This window comes from Pseudophryne corroboree, chromosome 4 (genome assembly GCF_028390025.1).
Source record: "Pseudophryne corroboree isolate aPseCor3 chromosome 4, aPseCor3.hap2, whole genome shotgun sequence".
Lineage (NCBI taxonomy): Eukaryota > Metazoa > Chordata > Amphibia > Anura > Myobatrachidae > Pseudophryne > Pseudophryne corroboree.
The window spans coordinates 380,079,678-380,100,582 of record NC_086447.1 but is presented as its reverse complement, the minus strand read 5'-3'; the positions used below and the strand labels follow the sequence as shown (position 1 = coordinate 380,100,582).

Below are 20,905 nucleotides of genomic sequence, written 5' to 3'. Positions count from 1 at the left end.
GTCGGGGTAGCACTATCTCAGATAGTGCTGCGGCAGCACGGTTGGATTCTCAATATTCCAAAATCGCAGCTGATCCCGACGACAGTTATCCGAGCTAGTCAGAAATCTCCTAAAACCAGGCCAAGTCTCAGTGCATCAATGCACAAGGGTCCTGGGAAAGATGGTGGCTTCTTACGAAGCAATCCCATTCGGCAGATTCCACGCAAGAACCTTCCAGTGGGATCTGCTAGACAAATGGTCCGGGTCGCATCTTCAGATACATCAGCGGATAATCTTGTCACCAAGGACAAGGGTGTCTCTCCTGTGGTGGTTGCAGAGTGCTCATCTTCTAGAGGGCCGCAGATTCGGCATTCAGGACTGGGTCCTGGTGACCACGGATGCCAGCCTGAGAGGTTGGGGAGCAGTCACACAGGGAAGAAATTTCCAGGGCTTGTGGTCAAGCCTGGAGACATCACTTCACATAAATATCCTGGAGCTAAGGGCCATCTACAATGCTCTAAGCCTAGCAAGACCTCTGCTTCAAGGTCAGCCGGTGCTGATCCAGTCAGACAACATCACGGCAGTCGCCCACGTAAACAGACAGGGCGGCACAAGAAGCAGGAGGGCAATGGCAGAAGCTGCAAGGATTCTTCGCTGGGCGGAAAATCATGTGATAGCACTGTCAGCAGTGTTCATTCCGGGAGTGGACAACTGGGAAGCAGACTTCCTCAGCAGACAACTAGACAGGTATTGCGCCAGGTCAAGGGACCCTCAGGCAATAGCTGTGGACGCTCTGGTAACACCGTGGGTGTACCAGTCAGTGTATGTGTTCCCTCCTCTGCCTCTCATACCCAAGGTACTGAGAATCATAAGAAGGAGAGGAGTAAGGACTATACTCGTGGCTCCGGATTGGCCAAGAAGGACTTGGTACCCGGAACTTCAAGAGATGCTCACAGAGGAACCGTGGCCTCTACCTCTAAGAAGGGATCTGCTCCAGCAGGGACCCTGTCTGTTCCAAGACTTACCGCGGCTGCGTTTGACGGCATGGCGGTTGAACGCCGGATCCTGAAGGGAAAAGGCATTCCGGATGAAGTCATCCCTACCCTGATCAAAGCCAGGAAGGATGTAACCGCACAACATTATCACCGTATTTGGCGTAAATATGTTGCGTGGTGCGAGGCCAGGAAGGCCCCTACAGAGGAATTTCAACTGGGTCGTTTCCTGCATTTCCTGCAAACAGGACTGTCTATGGGCCTAAAATTAGGGTCCATTAAGGTTCAAATTTCGGCCCTGTCGATTTTCTTCCAGAAAGAACTGGCTTCAGTTCCTGAAGTTCAGACGTTTGTCAAGGGGGTACTGCATATACAACCTCCTTTTGTGCCTCCAGTGGCACCTTGGGATCTCAATGTAGTTTTGGGGTTCCTAAAATCAAGGTGGTTTCAGCGTTTCACATGAACCAGCCTATTGTGGTACCTGCGGCTACTAGGGACTTGGAGGACTCCAAGTTGCTGGACGTAGTCAGGGCCCTGAAAATATATGTTTCCAGGACGGCTATAGTCAGGAAATCTGACTCGCTGTTTATCCTGTATGCACCCAACAAGCTGGGTGCTCCTGCTTCTAAGCAGACTATTGCTCGTTGGATTTGTAGTACAATTCAGCTTGCACATTCTGTGGCAGGCCTGCCACAGCCAAAATCTGTGAAAGCCCATTCCACAAGGAAGGTGGGCTCATCTTGGGCGGCTGCCCGAGGGGTCTCGGCGTTACAACTTTGCCGAGCAGCTACTTGGTCAGGGGCAAACACGTTTGCTAAATTCTACAAATTTGATACCCTGGCTGAGGAGGACCTGGAGTTCTCTCATTCGGTGCTGCAGAGTCATCCGCACTCTCCCGCCTGTTTGGGAGCTTTGGTATAATCCCCATGGTCCTTACGGAGTTCCCAGCATCCACTTGGACGTCAGAGAAAATAAGAATTTACTTACCGATAATTCTATTTCTCGTAGTCCGTAGTGGATGCTGGGCGCCCATCCCAAGTGCGGATTGTCTGCAATACTAGTACATAGTTATTGTTACAAAAATCGGGTTATTATTGTTGTGAGCCATCTTTCCAGAGGCTCCTTTGTTATCATGCTGTTAACTGGGTTCAGATCACAGGTTATACGGTGTGATTGGTGTGGCTGGTATGAGTCTTACCCGGGATTCAAAATCCTTCCTTATTGTGTACGCTCGTCCGGGCACAGTATCCTAACTGAGGCTTGGAGGGGGGTCATAGGGGGAGGAGCCAGTGCACACCAGGTAGTCCTACTTTTGTGCCCAGTCTCCTGCGGAGCCGCTATTCCCCATGGTCCTTACGGAGTTCCCAGCATCCACTACGGACTACGAGAAATAGAATTATCGGTAAGTAAATTCTTATTATTCCTGCTCTGTGGTGCCTAAAGCAGAAACTAGAGCAATGGAGAAAATCAGGGTGCCCATTTCAGGCCTGGCACCCACATGCAATAACCTTCCATTAACTCCTGTATTTACACCCCTGGCTCATCCCCTATGTCTCTCCAATGTCTCTCTAGCCTTATCCCCTTGATGTCTCTCAGTTTCATCCTCCCTCTATATCTTTCAGCCACATCCTACCCTGGTATTTCTGCCCCATACCACCCTAGGTCTCAGTATGACCCCTTGTGACTCTCAGTCCCTTCCCCCCGCCCCTCTGTGTTTCTCAGTGCAACCCCCCTTTATCTTCCAGTGGTTCTCCCTCTGTGTTTGCAGCACATCCTCTCCTGTCTCTCCAGCACATCCCCCTGTGGCTTTAGCACCCACCGTGTCTCTGTAATCCCAGCCTTATCCATTCCCTGTGTCTCTGCATCACCTGCCCTAGCATGTGTTTCTCTGGCTCCGGTCCACACTTGCTTTCTCTGTCTTGGCTCGACATCATGATATCATGCCGAGCCTCCTGCCATACAATGCAGAGAGTATTTTTACAATATCATTCCCTCGACAATAATTAATTAACCCTTCCTCAAAATCATTAACTACTTTAGCTTCAAAGTAACAGCCCTATTTAATATCATTAACCCCTTTATAATAATTACCTTCAGAATCTACATTATTAATTAGCCCCAATATCATAAAATAATTACATTTAAGTACATTACACTCCATATTACATCCATCAGTCTCATTAAAATCCTTTAGTTCTAATTAACCCCATTAAATCATTGCTTACTCCGCATTATTCATAGAATTGTTGACAGGAGATCACCGTCATGTTTTTATAGTTGTATTATGCTGATTACACGGAAAATTGCATTGCACTTATACATACACACATTAAGTGGGGAAGCAGAAGAAGCAATTTAGGGACCAGAAGATGAGATTCTCACCATGGAAGGCATGGCCGTGAATATTATAGATTTTGTAGAAACAGTAAGTTAATCAAAACAACCTAATTGTGTTTAGAATTAAATAAAGTATGGTAATGATATATTGTAGCTCTTCAGCCAGAGCTAAATTTTTATCTTTTTTACCCATACTCTCCTGCCAAGTGTCTGATCTGCCCCCGGATTTCTCCTTCTGGAGATTTCAGCTCCCTTGTGCAGTTTCAAACCTTTTTGCTATGTGCAATATAAGGCTCACATTGTGTAATACATTAACTTCCAAGGTCATTCTCGCATTCTGATTTTCTGATGTTAACTTTAACTGTAGAAACAATTAACAGGCACGATAATATTTTTACTGCAGGCAGATTTAAACAAATATTTGGGCTTCATTTATTTCTGCAGTTCAGTGCTGAGGATCCCTGAATATGGCACTGTAAATGGCATGTAACGGGCAAAGAAAAATTCTAAAGGTGCCAACACGAGATAAAAATTTTTAAACAATGTGGGTGTTTCCGGCCGATCGGAGCGACGCATCGTTTAAAAATGGTCCATGTGTGGGCATGTAAACAATGCGATGCATGTACCCACGGGTCGTTCGTCTCCTCCTCAGCTCTCTTAAACATGCAGAAAGATCTGAGGAGGTGGTGAATGCAGCATGGTCCCGCTCAGGTTCCCCCACCCCCTTCCTCCACCCGCAGTCACTCGTTGTTGCCGGCAAGTGTGTGTGCAGTTGCCGGTGCCGACAACCCACCGGGTCATGGCACTAGTGTGTCGCTGGACGCTTTAACATTAATTTACTGATTTTGTACTTACATGTGGTATAGGCCAGTAATGCTGAGTACACACCTATACAATCCATGGTCCGATCATCCCATTTCGGGCAAAGGTGGCGGCGATCATTGTATAGGTGAATGCAGGTCCATTGCAGGAGCGTTAGTCGATAAACTGCTCCTGCAATGTTCGGGACTGGGTGATAGCTGTTTAACATTTGTTGGCACGACCTCCTGATCTCATAGATTTCCAAACACACTGAGCTATTTCTAGCACAGTGTGTACGCGGCTCACTGGTAGCGGACAGGAGGTCAAGCTGCATACACAGCACTCAGCTGATCGGGAACGTTTACAGCTGAGTGATCGAAAAGTTGTGTACTCAGCCCAGAGGCGTTTCTAGAAAGGAGGGGACTCGTGTGCAGACTCCATGTGTGGGCCCCCTCCTCTCCTGTAGCCGTCACCGCCAGTGCCAGAGTCTACAGCGCATGTGCAGGACTCCGAAAAATGGCCGCAGCACCATTTTTTCAGAGTCCTGCGCATGCACTGTAGACTCAGGCACTGTGCCAGAGTCTCTAGCGCTCAGTGTGCTAGCAGTGGCGGTGATGGCTACGGGAGAGGAGGGGGCCCACACACAGTCGCCGATGGACGCCGGAAAGGTAAGTATAGAAGAAATGGGTGCAGTGTGTGCGGTGTGGGCCCCCTCTGGACCCAGGGGCCCGTGTGCACTGCACACACTGCACACATTATAGATACGCCAGTGACTCAGCCTAAGAATCATTTTTGAAGCTATAGAAATTCAGGTCCACAGAGTTCATACTGATATGTGACTTCTTGGGCTTTCCCTTTTCCTATTTACAACCAGCATATTAGTCCTGGCATTCACTGAATCAGGGGGTCTCTCCTCTCCACCATTCACTTACCCTAGCCACAGCATCTTTCGCAAGATCCTGGGCTCGCCATGGCTTGTCCCATCCCACTGTGCATATTGAACTCAGGACAAGCCATCTTTGATTAATATGTAGATGAAGCACACGGTTAAGCATGTTAAGAAGATAATGGCTTTGATTTATCAAGCATTGGAGAGTGATAAATTGCACGGTGATAAAGTACCAGCCAATCAGCTCCTAACTGCCCTGTTATTGGCTGTGTGTGAAAAATGACAGTTAGGAGCTGGTTGGCAGGTACTGTATCAACATACAATTTAACCACTCTCCAATGCTTGGGAAATCTGGGCCAGAGTCTGTAGAGGACACAAACATTTGCAAACCTGTGATGGATGAAGCTCTGTAAAACTGGGCGATCGAGTTCAGAATTCACCTTATATTGTATTGCGATTTACAGAAGAGAGCTTGCCTTCAGAAGTGTAATGACACTCTAGGGCAGGGGTGGGGAACCTCAGGCCCGAGGGCCGTATAAGGCCCTCAAAGCCAATTGATCCAGCCCAGAAAGGCTCACCTAAACGAGAGGAGATGCAGAGTGCCCGCTGAGATTTTACCACCAGCGGGCGCCCAGCTCCTCAGCAGCAGCCGGAGGCAGGAGCTCACTCCTGAGCTCCAGCTTCTGGCTCAGGCAGTGTACATGTGTGGCTGTGCGTCATGACATCTCTCCCATAGTTCCGAGGAGAGGGAGGGCAGCGGTCCGGAAGCAGGAGCAGGGCTGGTGAGCATTGTGGTTTTTTTTCTTTCTAATGTGTGTGTGTGTGTGTGTGTGTAAGCGGCACTACTAGGGGGCATATTTAATGGGGCATAACTACAGGGGGCATATCTAATGGGGCATGTTTAATGGGGCATAACAACTGACGGGGCATATCTAATGGGCCAAAACAACTGACAGGGCATAACAAGTGACTGGGGGCATGACAAGTGACTGGGGGCATAACTACTGACTGGGGGCAGGCTAATTTTTAAGGTGATAATTTTTGTATGGCCCCCGAAGGATTTTATAAATATCCAAAAGGACCTTGGTAGAAAAAAGGTTCCCCACCCCTGCTTTAGGGAGTAGTTGGTGTACATTTTTGAAGAGTTTCCTATGTAGCCGGTTAGTGCAGAGCCTTTCTACTGTAGTGCCACTACATAATTAGATTTTTTTAAATACTGAGGTGGAAAAGATTAACATCCTGCAGATACTTTTAGGAGGATGTGTTTTGCACTAACCAGACACAATATATTGCTCCCATAACCTCACACGCACTTCCCCACTGCCTCACACACACAGATCATACGTTAGTGGCCCTACACCGGGTTCCTCCTGGCACCTGAAGCCAAGAAGGTCCTTCATCCAGGCATGTCTAATGACAACAGTTAAGGTGGTAGCTGGGGGCACAGTGCTGCACCCTACTGGCTATGGTGCTCTGGGCATCGTCCCTGTCAGACCGTACTTCAGCCGCCACTGTATGTAACAAAGACATTCCTGGTGTTCTCTGGTATTTGTTATTTATTTAGGACATAAGTGAGGCTGAAATGAGCATTATTGTATGATAAAGTTATACTGAAGTAGATGATCAGGGGCGTCGAGATACACAGCGGACTTAAATTATACAGGGGGTGTGGTCAAATCTCGGAGCTCCATTAGAAAAAACTAATTGGAAACTACTAAGTGACGAGCACCACAGAGAGGGATAAGTCTCTCCATCCAAAGTACGCCAGACACTGAGCCCAGGTAAATAATACACACCCCATCCTCCTCTTTGCGCCCCTGAGAATGAAATTACACATTGAAGAGACATTTTTATACATTCTATATGTCAGTGGTCTCCAATCTTAATTGGGTGTGAGCTACTTTTTATAAAATAAAACCTCTGAAGGAGCTACCCCCTACCCCCAATGCGCGTGCGTTCCTGTGAAAGTGGGTGTGGCCTCACAAAAGTGGGTGTTGTCTTACAACTACAAGTAATGCCCCACCCCCTGCGTAGTGCCAGATACACAAATAATGCCCCTCAGCAGTGCCAGATACACAAATAATGCCCCTCAGTAGTGCCAGATATTCAAATAATGCCTCCCGGCAGTGCCAGATACACAAATAATGCCCCAGCAGTGCCAGATACACAAATAATGCCCCCAGCAGTGCCAGATACACATATAATGCCTCCCGGCAGTGCCAGATACACAAATAATGCCCCAGCAGTGCCAGATACACATATAATGCCTCCCGGCAGTGCCAGATACACAAATAATGCCCCAGCAGTGCCAGATACACAAATAATGCCCCCAGCAGTGCCAGATACACAAATAATGCCCCAGCAGTGCCAGATACACAAATAATGCCCCCCAGCAGTGCCAGATACACAAATAATGCCCCAGCAGTGCCAGATACACAAATAATGCCCCCAGCAGTGCCAGATACACAAATAATGCCCCCCAGCAGTACCAGATACAATGCCCACACCAGCGCCAGATAAAATGCACCCCCCCCCCCCCCCCCCCGCAGTGTCCGATACAGTGCACCACACAGTGCTAACCCTTGCTGGCTTCTTCTACTGCCGCCGGTGCTGCTCCTCCTGTATGAGGGATGGAAGGAGAGGAGAGCGCAGCGCGCGACTCTCCTGTGAAGTCCGGAGAGCAGCTGTGGTGAGGGTGACAGAGTCTCCGGCAGCGGCGGGCATTTAAAATATGGTGCTGGTAAGTGAGCCAATCAAAACTTGCGGTTCAGCAGCCAATCAGGTGCCGCCACTGCCGGTGCACAAGCTCTGATTGGCTGACGGCCGGCACCATATTAAAAATGAAGGGAGGAGGAGTGCCAGTGACTGCCCAAGCCCATGCGCTTTGTGAGCTACCGAAAATACTACGGCGAGCTACCGGTAGCTCGCAAGCTAAGAGTTGGAGATCACTGCTATATGTTAATATGTATTGATATATATTTTATTTCCATCTGTACTGGCAATCTTGTATACAATCAACCATAGTATTTTTGCAGGTCACTCCCAAAAGCACAATTTTAGTGTGGCTTTATGTATGGATTGGGTGTAACTAACATATTCCATGAATTAACATTTTCCAGCAGATTATATTAGGAACCTTTAGTATTGCAGCCTGCAGCTTTTAGCTGTAATGAGTTTGATGACCACTCAAATTAAGTGGTGTACATATAACTTTCACAAGTGATAAAGGCATACTTGCTGGTGGGAGTTGCAGGTTCCCCACTATACAAAGCTGTAAATTGCAGTGTTGTATCTGGGATTGAATGCAAATCACACAATCACGACCCAATTCCAAGGAAAGTGGGTGGTATCCAGGACTATGGTCTATTCTCCTCGGAGTCTACAAGAGCCATGTGATATTTGGGAGTCCCCTAGACATTCTGGGAGAGAAAGCATGGATAAAGGTGCTAGAGGTGTTATATAGTCCAAAGAAAATATTTGTTTGCTGTTTATTGCTATGTACTGTACTTGGCTAATGATGCTGTGCAATGAAGTACAATAGGTAGATGTGTTGTGTTCTAATAAAAACAAAATATTTTTAAAAAATAAGATTTTACTTACCGGTAAATCTATTTCTCGTAGTCCGTAGAGGATGCTGGGACTCCGTAAGGACCATGGGGAATAGACGGGCTCCGCAGGAGATAGGGCACTTTAAGAAAGCTTTGGATTCTGGGTGTGCACTGGCTCCTCCCTCTATGCCCCTCCTCCAGACCTCAGTTAGGGAAACTGTGCCCAGAGAAGATGGACAGTACGAGGAAGGATTTTTGTAAATCTAAGGGCGAGATCCATACCAGCCACACCAATCACACCGTATAACTTGTGATAAACTACCCAGTTAACAGTATGAACAACAACACAGCCTCGGTTCAACCGATAAACTATAACATAACCCTTATGTAAGCAATAACTATATGCAAGTCTTGCAGAAGAAGTCCGCACTTGGGACGGGCGCTCAGCATCCTCTACGGACTACGAGAAATAGATTTACCGGTAAGTAAAATCTTATTTTCTCTAACGTCCGTGAGGATGCTGGGACTCCGTAAGGACCATGGGGATTATACCAAAGCTCCCAAACGGGCTGGAGAGTGCGGATGACTCTGCAGCACCGAATTGAGCAAACAGGAGGTCCTCCTCAGCCAGGGTATCAAACTTACAGAACTTTGCAAAGGTATTTGACCCCGACCAAGTAGCAGCTCGGCACAGCTGTAGTGCCGAGACCCCTCGGGCAGCCGCCCAAGAAGAGCCCACCTTCCTAGTGGAATGGGCCTAAACCGATTTAGGTAACGGCAATCCTGCCGTAGAATGCGCCAGCTGAATCGTGTTATAGATCCAGCGAGCAATAGTCTGCTTTGAAGCAGGGCCGCCAACCTTGTTGGCTGTATACAGGACAAACAGTGCTTCTGTTTTGCAGATCCTAGCCGTTCTGGCAACGTAAATTTTCAAAGCCCTGACCACATCAAGGGACTCGGAATCCTCCAAGTCATGCGTAGCCACAGGCACGACCATAGGTTGGTTCATATGAAAGGATGAGACCACCTTTGGCAGGAATTGAGGACGGGTCCGCAATTTCGCTCTATCCATATGGACAATCAGATAGGGCTTTTAGTGATAAAAGCCTCCAATTACGAAACTCGCCTAGCCGAAGCCAAGGCTAACAACATGACCACCTTCCAGGTGAAATATTTCAACACCACTGACTTAAGTGGTTCAAACCAATGTGACTTAAGGAACCGTAATACCACGTTAAGGTCCCAAGACGCCACCGGCGGTACAAAAGGAGGCTAAAAATGCAGTACTCCCTACACAAACGTTTGTACTTCAGGTAAAGAAGCCAATTCTTTTTGGAAGAAAATAGATAAGGCCGAAATTTGAACCTTTATCGATCCTAATTTCAGGCCCAAGTTCACTCCAGTTTGAATGAAGTGAAGCAGACGGCCCAAAAGGAATTCCTCCGTAGGAGCATTCCTGGCCTCACATCAGGAAACATATTTTCGCCATATTCGGTGATAATGTTTCAATGTCACTTCCTTCCTAGCCTTAATTAGGGTAGGAATGACCTCCTCCGGAATACCCATTACCGCTAGGATCCTGCGGTGAACCGCCATGCCGTCAAATGCAGCCGCGGTAAGTCTTGGAACAGACAGGGCCTCTGCTGCAGCAGGTCCTGTCTTAGAGGAAGAGGCCACGGATACTCTGTGAGCATTTCCTGCAGATCTGGATACCAGATCCTCCGTGTCCAATCTGGAACAATGAGAATTGTTCTCACTCCTCTTTTTCTTATTATCCTCAACATCATGGGTATGAGAGGAAGAGGAGTAAACACAGAGACCGACCGGAACACCCACGGTGTCACTAGGGCATCCACAGCTTACTGCCTGAGGGTCTCCTGACCTGGCGCAATAACTCTGCGGCTTTGTGTTGAGGCGGGACGCCATCATGTCTATCAGTGGCAGTCTCCACCGAATTGCAATCTGTGCTAAGACTTCCTGATGAAGTCCCCACTCTCCAGGACGTAGGTCATGTCCGCTGAGGAAGTCTGCTTCCCAGTCATCCACTCCCGGAATGAACACTGCCGACAGTGCGCTTACATGATTCTCCGCCCAGCGAAGAATTCTGGTGGCTTCCGCCATCGCCACTCTGCTCCTTGTGCCGCCTTGGCGGTTTACATGAGCTACTGCGGTGACGTTGTCTGACTGGATCAGAACCGGTTGGTCGCGAAGTAGGGTCTCCGCCTGACGTAGGGCGTTGTATATGGCCCTTAGATCCAAGAAGTGAAGACAAGTCTCTTGACTTGACCAAAGACCTTGGACATTTTATTTTTCCCTGTGTGACTGTTCCCCAACATCGGAGGCTCGCGTCCGTGGTCACCAGGATCCAGTCCTGAATGCCGAACCTGCGGCCCTATAGAAGGTGAGCACCCTGCAGCCACCACAGGAGAGATACCCTGGCGCTGGGGGAGAGGGTGATCAACTGATGAATCTGTAGATGTGACCCGGACCACTTGTCTAGTAGGTCCCATTTGAAAGACCTCGCATGGAACCTGCCGAAGGGAATGATTTTCCCCGGACTCGGGTGCAGTGATGCCGACACCTGTCTTGGTTTCAATAAGTTCCTGACCAGAGTCATGAGTTCCTGGGCCCTCACTATCTGAAGGTAAACCCCTTTCTGGTCCGTATCCAGAATCATACCCAAGAAGGGCAGACTAGTCATAGGAACCAACCGTGACTTCGGGATATTGAGAAACTAGCCGTGTTGCTGTGACACCTTCAGCGAAAGTGACACGCTGTTCAACAACTGCTCTTTTGATCTCGCCTTATAGGAGATCGTCTAAGCATGGGATAACTGTGACTCCTTTCTTGCGTAGGAGCACCATCATTTCCGTCAATTACCCTGAAATTGGTAATGACAATACTGTACCACAATTCTGTACCGCAATTCTCAGGTACGCCTGATGGGGTGGATAAATGGGAACATGAAGGTATGCAGCCTTTATGTCTAGATACACCCTTTCCAGGCTGGCTATGATTGCTCTGAGCGATTCCACTTTAAATTTGAACCTTTTCCATTATAGGTTCAGAGGTTTTAAATTTAAATAGGTCTGACCGAACCGTACGTATTCGGGACTACAGCCAAGGTTGAGTAATAGCCCCCTCCTTGTTGCAGGAGGAGAACCTTGAGCACCACCTGTTGGAGATACAATGTGTGAATTGTATTTAATATAACTCCCCTTCTGGGGGAGAAGCCGGTAGGTCCGATAAGGAAAACCGGCGAGGAGGCACCTTTTCGAATTCCTTTGTAACCATGAGAACAAATTTTTTTATTGCCCCGGGATCCACCTGTGAGTGAACTCAGATGTGGCTGAAGAGTCGAAGACGTGCTCCCCCTGGGACGGACTCCCTTAGCGGAGCTCCCGCATCCTGCGGTGGATGTAGTAGAGGCCGGGGAGGACTTCTGTTCCTGGGAACTAGCTGTGCCCCGTGCCCTTACCTCTGGTAAGAAAGGACGCTCCTCATACTTTCTTGATATTCTGCGACCGAAAGGACTGCATTTGATAATGTCGTGCTATCTTAGTCTGTGAGGGAATATAAGGCAAAAGATCAGAATTACCAGCTATAGCTGTGGAGACTAGGTCCGAGAGCCCTTCTCTACACAATTCCTCAGCCTTGTGAGGTAAACCCTCCATATGCCTCTTTTAGTCGGCATCACCTGTCCATTGCATGTCCCCCAGGACAAGTCTAGCAGAAATCGACATAGCGTTGACTCTAGAACCCAGTAGACTAACGTCTCTTTGGGCATGTCTTATATATATATATATATATATATAAGACAACATCTTTTATATATAAATATATATATATATATATATGACAAGAATTACTCTCCCACTGCGCTATTTCAAATAAAACACTAAAATTAATTAATTATATGGCTGCCTGTATCCTCTAAGTTCCCTGTTAGGAGGAACTAAATGTGTGAAAATATGAAACGAAATAGAGGAGATGGCGCCAAGGGAGTTATATCAACGCCCTACCTAAAAACGGACCCTTACAGTACTCTCCGGATAAATTACGTCAGATAACAAATACTAACATAAAAATTTATTAAAACAACATATAAACCCGACACAAATGTTCATAAGTATACAGAGTTGATATATTTACATTTGTCGCACAATTTGAACAATCAGTTTGTAGTGATGAGGAAAAGCGTAGATATATCACTACGATTTACTCCTTCTCCTTATTGTAGATTCGGAGGTAACATCAGATAATAGATAGATAAATAACCCAACGCGTTTCGTCTTGTTCCAAGACTTCATCAGGGGTAAAATCTACAATTGTAGAATAATAAGTCAAAACAAATACATAGCAATAAGCATCTTACACTCACATATAACATGACATATTGGTATCAAAAGAACATGACATAGCAACATGAGGAGGAAAACAGAATAAATAACATGAAGAAAGAGGAAAAAAGAGAACCAAAAAGCACAGGTTGTGAAAAACATACCTCTTCATTTCAGAACATATTGTCAGCACATAAAAGGTCATTCAAAGATGTATGAACAACGTTTCAATATTTCAATGGGACTTGATTGATACAGCGAGGACCATACCTAATTAAAAAACGTTTAATAACCTTTATTAATTAAAGGACACTTTTTGTTCAATTAGGCAGAGATTGGGATTAATCCAATGGAACGGCACATACCTCATATATCATTAGCTTGAGTCTGACATTCAGATATTCAAATATGGGGAAGATTCATATGTGTATAGAATCTAACTGGTTCACAAGCATAAGGAACCTAATAAATTGATTAATTGGGTATTAATTATAAGAACACCTATGAGTTCATAAATGGACCCCTATCTTATTTTGACACCCATAATTATAAAAATTCTGGTATCATTAATGTCTGATCACTAATGAACAGATCTCATGACTAACGCGTGTGGTTTCTATATATGATACAGAACAAAGCCACAGAATTGGCTATAACAAACACCAATGTTACCAATATACAACGATCCTCTACTAAATGATCTGATTATAACCAGCCATTTATTCATATTTGGAAAACCCAGGACTAATTGTATTAACAATCAGTATAGTGAACCCACATGATATGTTTATTAGGGAAACCCATCCTTTATGGACGGTATCACTGATCTATGATCGAATAATTCAAACAAATCAACCCAATTAATTTACCAGGTCCACCACGTGTTATAAATTGGTTAGACATTATACCCATTTGAATTGCCTTCACTCCTGAGTCTCTGAGTGTCAGGTTCAAGCTGCTGACCGATGAGGTATGTGCTATATTGTAGAGATTTCTTTAATGATTGGCACTAATGAACTACACCCCCTGTGGGTAGCACTTTGAGTAATTTGTTTGAATTATTCGATCATAGATCAGTGATACCGTCCATAAAGGACTACAAACTGATTGTTTAAATTGTGCGACAAATGTAAATGTATCAACTCTGTATACTTATGAACATTTGTGTCGGGTTTATATGTTGTTTTAATACATTTTTATGTTAGTATTTGTTATCTGACGTAATTTATCCGGAGAGTACTGTAAGGGTCCGTTTTTAGGTAGGGCGTTGATATAACTCCCTTGGCGCCATCTCCTCTATTTCGTTTCATATATATATATATATATATATATATATATAGAAGCTTAGTAATGGCGGCACTCAGCAGACTCATCAATAATGCAAAAGCCTTTTAATATCGGTCCTACGCCGTTTCGGGGAAAACCCCGTCTTCAGGGACAAACAGTACATGTAAGGGTGCAAACAGAAACTACTTAAATACCCACATAAACAGTGCTCATAATGAGTAACGCTACTCACCTGTCCGGCGCTGTCATTCCCGCCGCGTCTGTCCGCTACACATGCAGGTCTCCAGAGGATGACGTCAGCGTTCATCGCCGGACAGCGAGAGCCAATGAAACAGTCAGTGCGGGTGTTGCTAAGCAACTCCTGTACATAACAACAAGACGATGCAAGTTAAAAGTACACACACGTGCAGGGTAAAAAGAACAAATCCCTAACTGACACTAACAACATACTAAATTAAAATCAAGGGAGTTGGTTCCACTGGATGTTAACTTTTGATTCTGATCACAATCGCATGGTTTATATAACGCTAGGTATTATTGAACTCTAGCTCAATCATATATACCCTATGTGAGGAGAACGGCGGCGCGGCTCTGGGGGTGGACGCCCAGTAAGAACCTGTGTTCACCCCCTCTGGAGCTAATGGTGTCCAGTAGCCGAGGAAGCAGAGCCTATCTTAGACAAGAAGGTCTGCCCCTCTCTCCCGAGTCCCTCGATGCAGGGAGCCTGTTGCCAGCAGTGCTCACTGTAAAAATGTAGAAAAAATCCAAACAAAAATGCTTTCTAGGCAGAGAACTCAGGGAGCTCCCTGCAGTGCACCCATCTTGCTCTGGGCACAGTGTAAAACTGAGGTCTGGAGGAGGGGCATAGAGGGAGAAGCCAGTGCACACCCAGAATCCAAAGCTTTCTTAAAGTGCCCTATCTCCTGCGGAGCCCGTCTATTCCCCATGGTCCTTACGGCGTCCCAGCATCCTCAAGGACGTTAGAGAAATGAGAATTGGGAACCATTCAGATAATACGAAATGTAAAAGAAAACTATGTGTGGCTCATTGTTTCGGTACCACCCAGGTCCAATGTGAGTTTTCATCTGCCACTAATACAAGGAGTCCCTGTTGTGTGAAATATGTTCTTCACAGTTACAGATAACGTATTATTACAACCTAAAGCAATATTTGTCTTATACATTAAAAAATATGATTTGTTGATCTTTATGTCTCAAGACACACAGTCATACGTTTGCACAGTTAAGCAATTACTGCATTTTCCTTCAACGGAGCTATTTTTAGGCCCAGGATTCTAGAAGAAGAAATATTACTTTTATTTATCCCTTCCAGATGCTGTTTTTTGTTTTGTATATTATAGGAAAGCACAATTATAGGTTAACAAATAATAACCTACTAAGAAACATATTCAAATAGTGACACATAATAAAGTCTTTATGTCCCCTAACTGCCATGACTTATTTCATCTCAAATGAACAGTATTTCATAAATAATGAAGGTGATGGTCCTAAAATGAGCTGGCTTTTGGGTTGACATCTCTACTCTACTGTATATACTATGCATATTTCCATGGTGGTCTGAAATCCAGCAAAATATCATGTAGCAGTAGTGCCCACAAATGTAATGTTGGTAAGCACAATTCCAAAACTACTTATGTGTTTTTTAATGTCAGGTTTACTCCATGTTTTATCATATAGAATGCAGCAGATTTTCCTTGCTTGACTCATCATCCCAATTATACAATTTTAAATTGTGGCTGACTGGCTGTGCATTAGTCACAAAACATTATTTCATTGCCAATTTGCAAATTAACAAAAAAGACTAATCACTAGTTAAACAAAAAGATTAATCACATAATTATAGTATCTGCTTTGTATATTTGTTTCCAAATCCATGCTGAGTTTCTTAGTATTTTACTCATTTTGTTATTTTCTGTACATTTAAAGACGGAGGGACCTGTCACCTATTTATCAAAGTGTTTTATTCAGAAACCGTGCAGTAACTAATAAAGGACCAGCAGAATTCTAACTTTCCCACAGACCTTTATGGGAACAACTATATAGTCCAATTTACCCAGCTCTGAAAAGCTTGGCATAGGTAACGCCATTATCAGATGTTGCTAGACACCATAGATTATGTATTTGTTGTCTGGGTCAGAATTTTAAGGTACAGTACACACTTGAATCTCCACTAAATTGGAAGAGGTGCAGGGTTCAAGGAGCTAGAGACTACATGGAGTGGAAAGTAAGGGTAGTCAGTGGCGGATTTAGGGGGGGGGCACCAAGGCACGTGCCCCCCCTGTCATTTTTAGTGCAGACTGACATGCGGACGAGGGTCCGCATGTCAGTCTGCGGTCTCGTTTCCTCCCTGCTGTTAGGAGGGACACGGAGGGCACAGTGCGCGCCTCTCCTGTGTCCCTCCTGGGTCTCCGGCGGCCGCTGGTCTCATAAAGGAAGTGCCGTTCGTGAGCACTTCCTTTATTACAGTGACCCGCGGCCGCCGGAGACACAGGAGGGACACAGGGAGGCGTGCACTGTGCCCTGTGCCCTCCGTGTCCCTCCTAACAGCAGGGGAGCGGGGGGGGGGGGGGGGGAGCAGCGGCGGCGGAGGAAGGGGGGGACGCACTGTGGGGGAATATCTGGCACTGGGGGCATATTTGGCAGGGAGGGGGGGGGGAATATCTGGCACTGGGGACATATATGGCACTGGAGGGAATATCTGGCACTGGGGGCATATTTGGCAGGGAGGGGGGGGGGGAATATCTGGCACTGGGGACATATATGGCACTGGGGGGAATATCTGGCACTGGGGCATATATGGCACTGGGGGGGGATATCTGGCACTGGGGGGCATATGTGGCACTGGGGGGGGTATCTGGCACTGGGGGCATATGTGGCACTGGGGGGGGGGAATATCTGGCACTGAGGCATATGTGGCACTGGGGGCATATATAGCACTGGGGGGGGGGCGATATCTGGCACTGGGGGCATATGTGGCACTGTCGGGGAATATCTGGCACTGGGGGTATATGTGTACCTGGCACATGGGGGGGGGGCTATATTTGGCACTGGGGGCATGTGAGTACCTGGCACCGTGGGGGAATATCTGGCACTGGGGACATATGTGGCACTGGGAGCACAGCCCTAGCAACAAGGACTACCTCCTAGCAACGAGCATGACACCCAGTGCATGAAACCCCTGGCAACGAGCATGACACCCAGTGCATGAAACCCCTGGCAACGAGCATGACACCCAGTGCATGAAACCCCTGGCAACGAGCATGACACCCTGAGCATGAAAACCCCTGGCACCGTGCATGGAACCAAGAGCATGAAACCCCTGGCAACGAGCATGACACCCAGTGCATGAAACCCCTGACAACGAGCAGGTATTCGAAAAGTAATTAGAAGCCTTACTGTAAGACTTATTGTGTAATGGGCATTACGGTGTGTGGCATAATGTATCACGGACATTGCGGTGTGTGTCATAATGTGTCACAGGCATTACGGTGTATGGTATACTATATCGCTGGCATTGTGATATGTGGTATAATGTCTCAGGGTCATTGCAGTGTGTGGCATAATGTATCACGGACATTGCGGTGTGTGTCATAATGTGTCAGGCATTACGGTGTGTGGTATACTATATCACGGGCATTGTGGTATGTGGTATAATGTCTCAGGGTCATTGCAGTGTGGCATAATATATAACAGGCATTGCGGTGTGTGGCATAGGGTATAACGGGCATTGCGGTATGTGTCACAGGCATTACGGTGTATGGTATACTATATCACGGGCATTGTGGTATAATGTCTCAAGGTCATTGCAGTGTGTGGCATAATGTGTCACAGACATTGTATGTGCTATAATGTATCAGGGGCAGTGCAGTGTGTAGCATAATGTATAACGGGCATTGCGATTCCTGTCATAATGTGTCACAGGCATTACGGTGTGTGGCATAATGTGTCTGGGGCATTACAGTGTGTGCATATTGTGTCATGTGCATTATTGTGTGTGGAATAATGTCTAAGGGCCATTGCAGTATGTGGAATAATGTATACTGGGCATTACTATAAGGAGGAAAAATGACAAATAATGTAAGGGGCATGAATCAGGATTATTTTTCTTTCCTGTGGTGGCCAACGTCTGGGCGTGCAGGTTGCAAAACTGGGGTATAAGGTAGTCTTTTCCTGCAATACCACGCCCATTCAAACGAAGCCGCGCCCATTCCAACGAAGCCACGCCCCTTATGGTGCCCCCCTGTAATTTTTTTCTGGATCCGCCCCTGAGGGTAGTAATGTACTGCTCAGACACGGTAAGTGGTTGGAGTAGTAGGTATGAACATGAACAGATGACAGGAAAGGGCCTGTGGTTTGTCTGCTGCTCCACTGCCCTACAGAAAAGGGAGAGAGAGTTCTGAGAGAAGATGAGACATTTAGGTAAATGTATGAAGCAGTGATAAGAGTGAAGAAGTGAGCCAGTGGAGAAGTTGCCCATGGCAACCAATCAGCATTGAAGTAACATTTATAATTTGCATACTATAACATTATGCAGAGCAGCTGATTGGTTGCCATGGAAAACTTCTCCACTGGCTCACTTCTCCACTCTTATCACTGCTTCATACATTTACCCCATTAAAACATGAAAGAGAAGAAGTTATAGCAGGAATTAAAAGAAGTAATTAAAAGAGATAGAGATTAGATAAAGACATTGGGGGTCATTCCGAGTTGATCGTAGCTGTGCTAAATTTAGCACAGCTACGATCAGACATTCAGACATGCGGGGGGATGCCCAACACAGGGCTAGTCCGCCCCACATGTCAGTGCCGGCCCTCCCCCACAGAAATGCAAAATCATCGCACAGCGGCAATGCTTTTGCATCTCAGGAGTTACCTCTTCGCTGCCCCGGGTCGCAGCGGCTGCGTGTGACATCACACAGCCGCCGTGGCCCCCCCCCCCCCCAACGGTCCGGCCACACCTGCGTTGGCCGGACCGTGCCCCCTAATCGGCGGCTTAACGCCGCCGTCCAGCCCCCTCCCGCCCAGCTACCGCCTGTGCCTCAGAGGCGATCGCTAGGCAATGACAGCCTTCAGCCGTCTGGCATGCGCCGGCGCACTGTGGCGCTGACACATGCGCAGTTCCAACCCGATCGCTGTGCTGCGATAAACTGCAGCGAGTGATCGGGTCGGTATGACCCCCATTGTCCAAAAGACAGATAATAGTATCATTTTTCAAGTTTATAGTATTCAACAGAAAAAGGCGTCATCACTACATTTCTCTATTTATCAACAGGCATAAGTGGAGAAATAATTGTCCCATAGACTACTCTGCAAACCTCTGCAATTTATTTTACTGCAAAAAGTCTCACTTTGACATAAAACATAAAACCATCTTAGTATGGCATTATGGCAATTTACCTGACCTCCAGAAATGTAAGGAGTCCTCTTCTACATTTGTAAATAGGGCTCAGCTGAGGCTTTTTATTCCTTGACCCAGTAACATAAGAGCATTTAATGGTCATAAGCGGCCTTATCAGCTTGCACTTTTTGCATCAGCATTATACCGATATACAGTGGAGAAAGATGCACCAACTGGGAGGCAGATTTTTCACAGAACCTCTACAGCTGGCGTCATCAGTGTCGGATTCTACTAGGCATGTGAGGCATATGGAGAGCGATTAGTTGGCATTGAGACCATTTCTGAGTTGTGCAAAGTCCCTGGGTGCAGATATGACCTGGATTACCAGCATTTATGGCATTTAGAGAATTTTGGGTTAAAAATCTCCATTACTTAAAGGGACATTTGAAAAGTGCTAGCGGAAGGCATATTATGATAGATTTATATGAATATGCAGTTTTAGTGTATTTTATGTACAGTATATAGAATTTGTCTTAAAGAAACATTTTGCAGTTTTATAGTGATACTTCATTAGTGATAATGTTATCAGTAACTGTGTATTTTGATTTATTGTGAATTTTAATTTTCATGTAAATCTCATTTCATTTATTACAACCATCTTACTGCCCCATTACAGTTCTTACCTGGGATCAGTAAATGAAGTATTCCATTCTTGCGCATGCTAGCCTGGCTGTGCATTTACTGTGTCTGGGGGAGAACCCTTGCCTCTCTGCTGGGATGTAGTCTGAGTTGGAAGTTGTCACCGAACAAAGAAGCCAGAAGGTCCATCTATCAGAGAGTTAACTCCAACCTGCACCCACTACACATCACTATGTGAACCATCACCTTAAGCGGGGTATTACAAGAGGTATAATGTAGTCAGAGAAAATGTAGGATTAGTGAGTGTTGTAGGGTAATTGTAAACTAAGTGTTAATAAATAGTAGAATTCCTAATAGAAAATAGAGTACATTAGAGTAGGGACAGCTAGTTGATAACCTAACAATAGAGGATCTACAGCTACAGAGACAATGGAGTCTACAGCTACAGAGACAATGGAGCTGATTCTGAGACAGAGACATCCCTTTTCATTGATGTAAATAGGGAGTTTTAGCATACAACGGTGTAAATTAAGATGGGATGTTGCCCAAGCAACCAATCAGATTCCAGGTATTATTGTCTAGAAGGTGCTAGATAAATGAGAAGAAGAATCTGATTGGTTGCCATGGGCAACATCCCATCTTAAATAGAACTCCCATATTAGTACATTTTCCCCAGCGTATGCACACAGAAGCAAATGTACACAATTTTACCTGTCCCTGGCAGATTCTGAGTCGG

The 20,905-nt window shown here is 46.0% G+C and overlaps 1 long non-coding RNA gene across 2 annotated transcripts in view; it reads right to left on the bottom strand.

The window, feature by feature from the left end:
* The window catches only part of LOC134909617 (uncharacterized), a 184,759-nt gene extending 180,434 nt beyond the window's left edge, over window positions 1-4,325 (bottom strand). For both annotated transcript variants that reach the window (XR_010175985.1, XR_010175984.1), the window contains exon 1: window positions 4,164-4,325. This is a non-coding gene — a long non-coding RNA (uncharacterized LOC134909617). The remainder of the gene's footprint in view (window positions 1-4,163) is intronic.
* Window positions 4,326-20,905: the final 16,580 nt, after the last annotated feature.